The 7,848-nt window shown below is 41.2% G+C and overlaps 1 long non-coding RNA gene across 3 annotated transcripts in view; it reads left to right on the top strand.

Moving 5' to 3' along the window:
* The first annotated feature begins 3,423 nt into the window (after positions 1-3,423).
* LOC104859125 overlaps positions 3,424-7,848 on the top strand; it is a 10,336-nt gene continuing 5,911 nt past the window's right edge. The window contains exons 1-2 of one of the 3 annotated variants that reach the window (XR_779303.1): positions 3,424-3,480; positions 5,651-5,747. This is a non-coding gene — a long non-coding RNA (uncharacterized LOC104859125). Of the gene's footprint in view, positions 3,507-5,650; positions 5,748-7,848 lie in introns of all 3 variants that reach the window. The other 2 variants (XR_779304.1, XR_779302.1) reach the window with 2 other exon arrangements.

Genomic DNA, 7,848 nt, shown 5'->3' with positions numbered 1-7,848 from the left:
TTTCTCTTAAGAGTATAGATTTTCATTAGCCTCCCAGACTCACAAAGGGATAGGGCCCCATCCCTCCCTTCTACTATATATGGGACACCTACACGCACCCTTTTAGACCCCACAAGAGACTCTCCATTTTGATTTTATTCACTGATTCCCTCCTCATGTAAGAATGTTAAGAAGTAATCTACAATTTTGCCAGTTCAATTGTAAAATTAGATGAGTGGTTTTGAGGAATAACTAATACCATTTTACTATAAATACTATGCAAAAACAATGATCAAGTTTTAAGTAAAAGGATCAGAAAAATCCCACCCTGTGTACAATATTTTGGCTGAGCTATTATCTTTTGTTGATTAATCTTCTAAGGTTGTTTGGATTTTATTTAGTTTGTTCTCCATCTTTTCAAAGACTTAACTAAGAATGAAACACATTATGTTCTTTATTTCCTTTATAAATATCACCCTAACTCTTGAAGCTGATCTCCCTCGTGCATCTTCATTTCCTCTGATTTACACCTTCTGAACTTAAATTCTGATCCTTACCTCTTACCCTCCACCTTAAAATAGTATCTCTAACAAAAGCCGCTGCAAATGACACGGCTCTAAAGGCTGCTAGACTGTTCTAGAGAAGTAACGCCTTGTTAGGACTTTCACCATTACTTTGTTCTTGTCCGTGACTGGCTGTATTATTTATCCGAGTTACCTGATAATTAACACAGACCTGACCAATTAGGCTAACATTAGTGTCACCCGATGCTTGCTCTGAATCCTGGCTTTTCTGTTTAGTGCAAATTAAAGCCTACTAATTAAATAAATTTGAATGTCAATAGATAAAGCATGGCACGAATTGATACAAAAAATACTATATTCAGTGGATTTGTTAATACTTCCTTCCCAAATTGCTACGAACTCTGGAAAGAATGGGGAGGGCAACTTATTTCTCTACTCCTATGATAAAACGTTACACTAGGTTACAGTGTGAAGAAATGAAGAAGTAACCTTAGCACATATTTCTATGTAAGGGCTCCAAACCCATGGCCACTTTTTAGGCAATGGAGATACAAGCTAAACAGAGTCCAAAGGTATTCAGCCATTGCTCTTTTATTGTACATTCCCAATATTATTAGGATTGAGATAGACAGAGAACACCATAGGGACAGAGGACAAACTACTCTGTTACTTATTAAAGGTATGATTTGTGTTTTCTTCTCGGGCAGGCAGGGACTTGAAAGCTGCTTTTGCTGAAAAAAATCAAATGACTATTCGCTTCAGCTCACAAATATCCAGTGGGTAACTGAAAGCAGAACAAAGCTTGACCTTCATTTTTTATCTGTCTCCTTTATTACCTTAAAAATTTGAGTCTGATCTTTGCTCAGGTCTGCATATAAGAATGTTAGTCACTCAGCAAGTGTCTTCTAAAACCCCAAAAGACAAGGCTGATTAGATCTGAATTTGCATGTCCTGTCTCACCCTCCTTTCAGACTGAGGACACCAAGAGAAGAGATTTATAGGAACACTCAACGACCAAAGATAACCCATAAATTACCAGTTGTTGCCCTAAAACTACAGTCATTTTGGATTCCAGCAGAGCCTCCACAAAACTGAGACTGCCCCAAGCAGGAAAATTCATCTTATGAAGACAGAACTGTCCCCTCCAGCAACAGGATTTCTCCCAGAGCCATCTTGCAAAACCACAACTGAGGTAATGGTCAACCAGTCTCTACCCCATCTCAGCTAATCCATAACATGTGGTCTCCTTGGTTTGGTTAATGGGCCAGTCTGATTCTCTTCATCAGAGGCCCCCTCTTTAGCTCCTGAAGCTGAAGTCCCTCCATTATTTTCTCTTATATTATGATTCTATCTAATAAATCTGACCACTCCTCTTACTATGTGTCCTGAAATTCTTTTTCTGCAGCAGAGTTAAGAACTGGCACTGCAGGGCATGTTGAGGTCCCTATCTCCACTTTCTGGTACCTCAGCAGACCCTGATCCATGGTAGGATCAAGTGTCAGACAGCAGAAAGGATCAGAGTGCAAACTGCAACATGTGAGATAAACTAGTTTTAAAGTTTTGATTGAAATGGGCTGGGGAGGGGTGGGGAGGGCTGGGGGTTTAGCTCAGTGGTTCCACCACCTGCCTTGCAAGCACAAGGTCCCAAGTTCAATCCCCAGTACCAAAAAAAAAACGAAAAAAGTTTTGATTGAAGTGTATTCGATGTGTTTTAGATTAGACCAAGTTGAATGGACAAAAGAAAATTTTAAACTAAAAATACTTCCACACATTCCTTTACATTTTTTTTTAATAATAGAAACACCACCTTGATCTACTCCTCACTCATTTGTCTGTGGTTCATGCATCTAACTTTGGACTTTTCTCCCATCTCACCTATCCTATCACCAGCACAATACTGATTGTGTCATTCTCACCCTCAAGACTCTGCATATCCTACTGCCTAGTGATCTATTTTTAAAAATAAACTCAAGGTCATTTGCATTTGGCCCCAATTTTTCCAGAATTGTTTTCTACTATACTTGCATCCGTAGTTCAAGCTTCAGTATTCCCCAGAATATGCCCTGAACTTTTTTCCCATTCTCTTCTGTCAGCCAATAATAATAATAACTGATTATAACAGCCACCATCTTTACTATAGCCACATAATTTTCTAATCACTTCATACATATAATGTTATCTTATCCTTATAACAATAAAATAGGTATCAGTAGAGATGATACTAATAAAGTAGGGATGATCTGTATCCCCCTTTGGAGAAGTTAAGCAACTTGTCTGTGATTATCTATATTAATGGTGGGGCAAACCTATAGCATGCATGTCACAGTGGGCACACATAGCCCTCTCTGTCAGCAAGTGAGCCAAGTTATCCCAGCAGCTGAGCATCAGATATTCAGGTTTAATTGTAGTGTTAGGACTTCATGATAAATAAGTGGGTTTGGGTTGTAGTTTGTACACACAGTCTCTAAAACGTACACCATCGCTATTTATACCATATTAAGTGATGGAACTGGGCTTCAAATCCAGGCCTCTGAGTCACAGGCCCATTCCTTATCTACTTTCTTTATCACCCTTACTTTATTCCAAAGGTCCTCACCACCTACATCCCACATAACCATGCCTGGTGGCAGGGGTGATTTATCCATCTAAGGTCTACTCCAAATGCTCCCTACCTCCCGTACCTCCTGCATTGTCTTTTTTTTTTAACCACTACAAGTCTTTATTATGGGGACAGTCTACCAGGCTGTCTCTGATCAAAGCAGAGAAAGCAATACGGCAGAAGAGAGAGCTTCATTTATAGGACTGGTGTGGGGCTTATAGGAGCTGGATGGAGTTAAGTGAGGTAGTATTAAGGGATTCGAGGAGCCTGTGACATCACTAGGAGGGGCTTGTGACATCACTGGTTATTCAGAGGTAGCAAGTATCTGGTTACTTTTTAGCAGGAGAAGAGGCATCATGGGAAGAACTCTGTTCTTTGGTAGGTGGGAGATGCCATCTTTTTAGGTGAGGAGGGCATTATGGGAAGGGGAAATGGCCATTTTAAGGCAAGGGAAATCTAACATTTCAGGCTTTTGTTTTATGGTTATTGGGCAAAGGCCTCTTCTTCTGGAGCTGCTTTAAGATGACGAAGGGGTGAAGTATGAGGCTAAACCTGGATCTGGTGGGGGTAGCAGTAGGTGGGGGCTTTTTCCCTCTCTGCAGTGGCCAATACCCTGCCATGACAAATTCTGTGACTGTCTGGCTGGTAAATACCCTCATGCATACCTGCAAGAAATTTTGAAAACAGCAAAACAGACAGGGGCCTACCATGGCCAGAAGACACAGGTCACAGGCCCAATAAGGGAAGTAGCCATGGCATAATCTGTTGGAGCCAGGAGTAGTCTTGGATCATTCCTTATGTACCCCACTGTTTCTTAAGGTTTTTGATGTGTTGTTGTAATTTTTTAACCTTTGCCTTGATTATGCCTGATTGGTTAACAAAATAATACTCTTCACCTAGATCCTGGCACGTTCCCCTTGGGTCACTCTTAGCATATTGAGGGCACATCTATTTTGGAACATGACAGCTGGTAGAGGATTTGATTTTGTACTGTATTTGAGGACTTATTTAGTTTATCTGTGTCTTCCAAAGTCTCTATGGGCAGGGCCTGATAGAAATGTGTGGATGTAGAAATGCCCACTATCCCCATTGCCACCCCAGTGAGGACCCCCAGTCCCATTAAGAAGGGGACTAGAAGGGGAGCTGCCCTTTCTCTGATTGTGTTCTGTGGGAGAACTTGTTTAGACATCTGGGCTTCTGTATAAATGGTCACAGGAGGGCTAAGGAAGGATATGTAACAAAAAACATCAGACTGATTGAGGCACCGAATGTCTCTTGATTACATATGAAATATAGGCCATTGGACAGGCAGCCCAGACATTCTTGAGAGACAAAACAGGAGCAAGTAAAACAAGTAAGGTTGTTATCATTTCCCTTACATGTCAAGTTGGTTAGTTGTGTGGGGAGTGGGAGGCTCATAGAAAAGGGTCCCAAAACTGTGGCAAGGTTGTTTTTATCAGGGATTAACACATTAAACTCTAGGGGGATAGGGATTGAGTAAAGGAGCGGAGATACATAGATAAGCACATCCAGCAGTCAGAAATATTAGCTGGGAGGTAGTGGTAAGTGGTAGCAAATAGGTGTTGTAGCCTTTTTTGATATTGGGTTATCTGGTTTACCACTTGGAGATCTCTTCTTTTATAGGGAGGTGGAGTGGTGGGCCTCAAAAGTCTATCACTAGTGCCTGTTCATGGACTGCCTCTTTTGGTTATTCTTTTCTGCTGGGTGTTTAAGACCAAATTAAAGTGAGACCTGTGTTAATCAATATGAACCTTTTGCTATCTGTCGAGGTCAGTTAAGTCTCTTTAGGCATTATTTTGTACCTGTAATCACAAGTAGGTAGAGCCTCTCAGTTCCTCTATCAGTGTCAGCCATCAGGATGGGTCACAGCCTTGCTTGACCAAGTTGCTTTCAGTGAAAGCATGGGAGATTTTTTTTTCCTCTTGGTGACTCCCCTTTAGCACATGTTACATTTGTTCTCTGGTGTCCATCAATCTCCCTGCTCAGGAGATTGGGTGACTTACTAAAGGTGGAAGGTGTCGTAGAAAAAGTTCCTTGAATCTTTGATGACCTTGGAGGGCCAGGTCCAAATGTAAATTGCCTTTCTTGTTTATTCCTTTCTCCCATAGTTGTTTCTTTTCCTGAAAAGTTCCAGAATATGTCCTTCTACCTTAAAATCCAGTATGCTCAAGTTTTAGCACTTGGTGATCACAAAATAAGATAAAATATTCTTTGATACCTTATTAAAGTTATCCTGTCCCATGAATCACAGGAAGTCTATTTTTCTACAGGGTTTCTTCTATGTGCAATTTCTAGAAACCACTGTAGAATACTCACATGCTCAAAACTCTATCCTGTGACCTCTCTTTATGACTTTTATTCTGAAATCCACTGCATCAGAGCTTCCCTAGGATCCCCTCAGGACATTCTCATATTATATTGATTTGTTCCAAGAGCAGACAACAGCCCACTTTGTTGACACACAACTTCCCCAAAAACACCAGCAGAGAGGCTTATTGATTAAAAAAAAAAAAGCTAATTTTGTTAGACTTACTGCAGCTAACACAACCATGACAGAGATTTAGCAGTTTTGGAGGAAGCAATTCAGAAGAGCAAATCTACAGGATTCTGGAGTCTGGTTAAGGGTAAGTTTTTCAAGGTAAAAAAAGAATCAGTTGAAATTAGTCAAAGTTTATGACATAATACTTTGGGACTGGTGAAAATAGCAACTTTCATGTCTTAAAGTAAGTTTTGATGAGCTATTGTCTGATATGTGAAACATTTTCTAAATGAGGCATCTGTCATCCTGTACAAGCTTCCAGCAAACTCTCTGACCAGAAAAAAACTAATTGGTAAAAATTTCCTGAACCAAACAAAAGAAGTGATTTACTAGTTTACAGTTTTATTTAAGAAATTCTTAGAAATAACAGGTAACATTGACAGCGGATGTCTCAGTTCTCCATTTCCCACCACTTCCTGATTCACAGTTAAGCTCACGTTAAGTGTATAATAGGACTTTACAGAAGGATTGTAGGATACGACTGTAGGATAGCAAGAGATCTAATGCAGAACTTTCTTTTTGCTGCTAGCAGTAATCTTGGAGCTCCGAAGCCCTAAAGCGAACAGAAAATCACTGTTTGACTCCCAGAATGAAAGGCAGAATGTAATACAAGGGTAGAAACTGAAGAGAAATGGGCAAGGTAGCAGATCCAGGGGAAACCAAAGGGAAATAATGAATTTTAGGACATCAGTCATGGCCATCACAGTTTTGGGTTGTTGAAGATTTTGTTATTATTGTTTTTCTGTTTCAAGTTCTTTGATGGCATTTTCCAAGTGAACTCTCAAAGTTCCCACTCATTTATGTACTAAATCCCAACAGGGTAAAAGACGATATAGAGATTTTAGAATTCCAGTAGTACGTTATACGGCCATTCCCACACCTCATTCCATTCCCAACCTCATGCCTATACCCAATGAAGGGCTTTTAAAGCTTCACTGCAGTATCATTAATCACAGACAACAAATTTTTGCCTTACTGATGGTACTACTACTCTTTCAGAGCAAACCGTATTTTAAACTGGTTTTCTAAAAACCAGCCTAACTGCCATGCAAGTGAGAGATACAGTTTTATGGCAACCAACTTCCTTATTCTACCTCTGAAAGATTAATAAGCTCTTATTACAGCTGCCAACCTATTGACTGTCCCCCCAAACACGGTTTGGGAGAACTGTTTATGAAAGAATATCCCTTTGCTTCCTATATGGTTGAAGTTCAACACCAGCTTGCTGTCAGTTTAATTTGTATGTTTATTCCCACTGCTGTATACACACACACACACACACACACACAGGCCACACTGAGTCTGGCAGAGCAGCAGAAACAGGCATCATCTTTATCCTGTCCCTCCTCAGGGTACACACAGAGGTGAGCCGGGAGGATGATGAATGATGAAGGCTTTGGTGGGGGCAAAAAGGAATCTCTGTCTTACTTACTCCCTGGAGGCCATGCACTCAGACACCCTCGAAACCTCTCCAAATCTTAAACTCCCTCAGAGCCTCACCTTGCAGGGTGTGATGAAGGCTGCAGAGGTAATGGAAACATACTTACCACTGTCAAAACGAATCTGTTAATAGGAAAGTTTGTGGCAGGCATTCAGCAGCTCATATCTGTGGGGAAACTGGTTTCCTATTTAGAGAAAATGGAGCTGTTCTTCTTAAGCAGAGAGATGCCTATTGTGTGGGTAATTACAGGGAGGCCTGGCTGACCTGGCAATGAGGTGGTGTAGCTAAATACCTGAAGGCAGGGGAGAGCCCGCAAGGAACGCAGAGGCCCCATCTGTCAGGCTGTAATGATTGTGCTATTTGGAGGCAGAAAGGTTTGTCTGGAGCAGCTGGTCTCTCTCCAAATGACCTTTTAGCATTTCTGCTTTTGCCATTTGACAGATGTGTCAACTCAATAATTTCAAAAAGCCCCTGAGTAAATAACCAATTGTGAGCAAGGATGACCCAAAGCGATGACAAAATGGCTGCGCGCGGCACATTATGGAGCATAATACCGAGGGACGGAACCAGGAGCATTATCAAAAGGAAGAAAACATTTTAGCCTTTATCTTGGACTAAATGGCGTTCTTACCCACTCGTCCGTTGTTCTCGAAAGTGGGGAAGAACAGGGCAACGCCGGTGGGGCACAAGCGCTTTGCAGTGGCTGCGCTGCTCTTGGAGCCTGCGTCAGGCGCGGGAAATGGGC

This window comes from Fukomys damarensis, unplaced genomic scaffold (genome assembly GCF_012274545.1).
Source record: "Fukomys damarensis isolate Sample0158 unplaced genomic scaffold, DMR_v1.0_HiC HiC_scaffold_5, whole genome shotgun sequence".
Classification (NCBI taxonomy): Eukaryota; Metazoa; Chordata; class Mammalia; order Rodentia; family Bathyergidae; genus Fukomys; species Fukomys damarensis.
The sequence above is the reverse complement of the archived record's forward strand: the minus strand, read 5'-3'. Positions and strand labels throughout refer to the sequence as shown.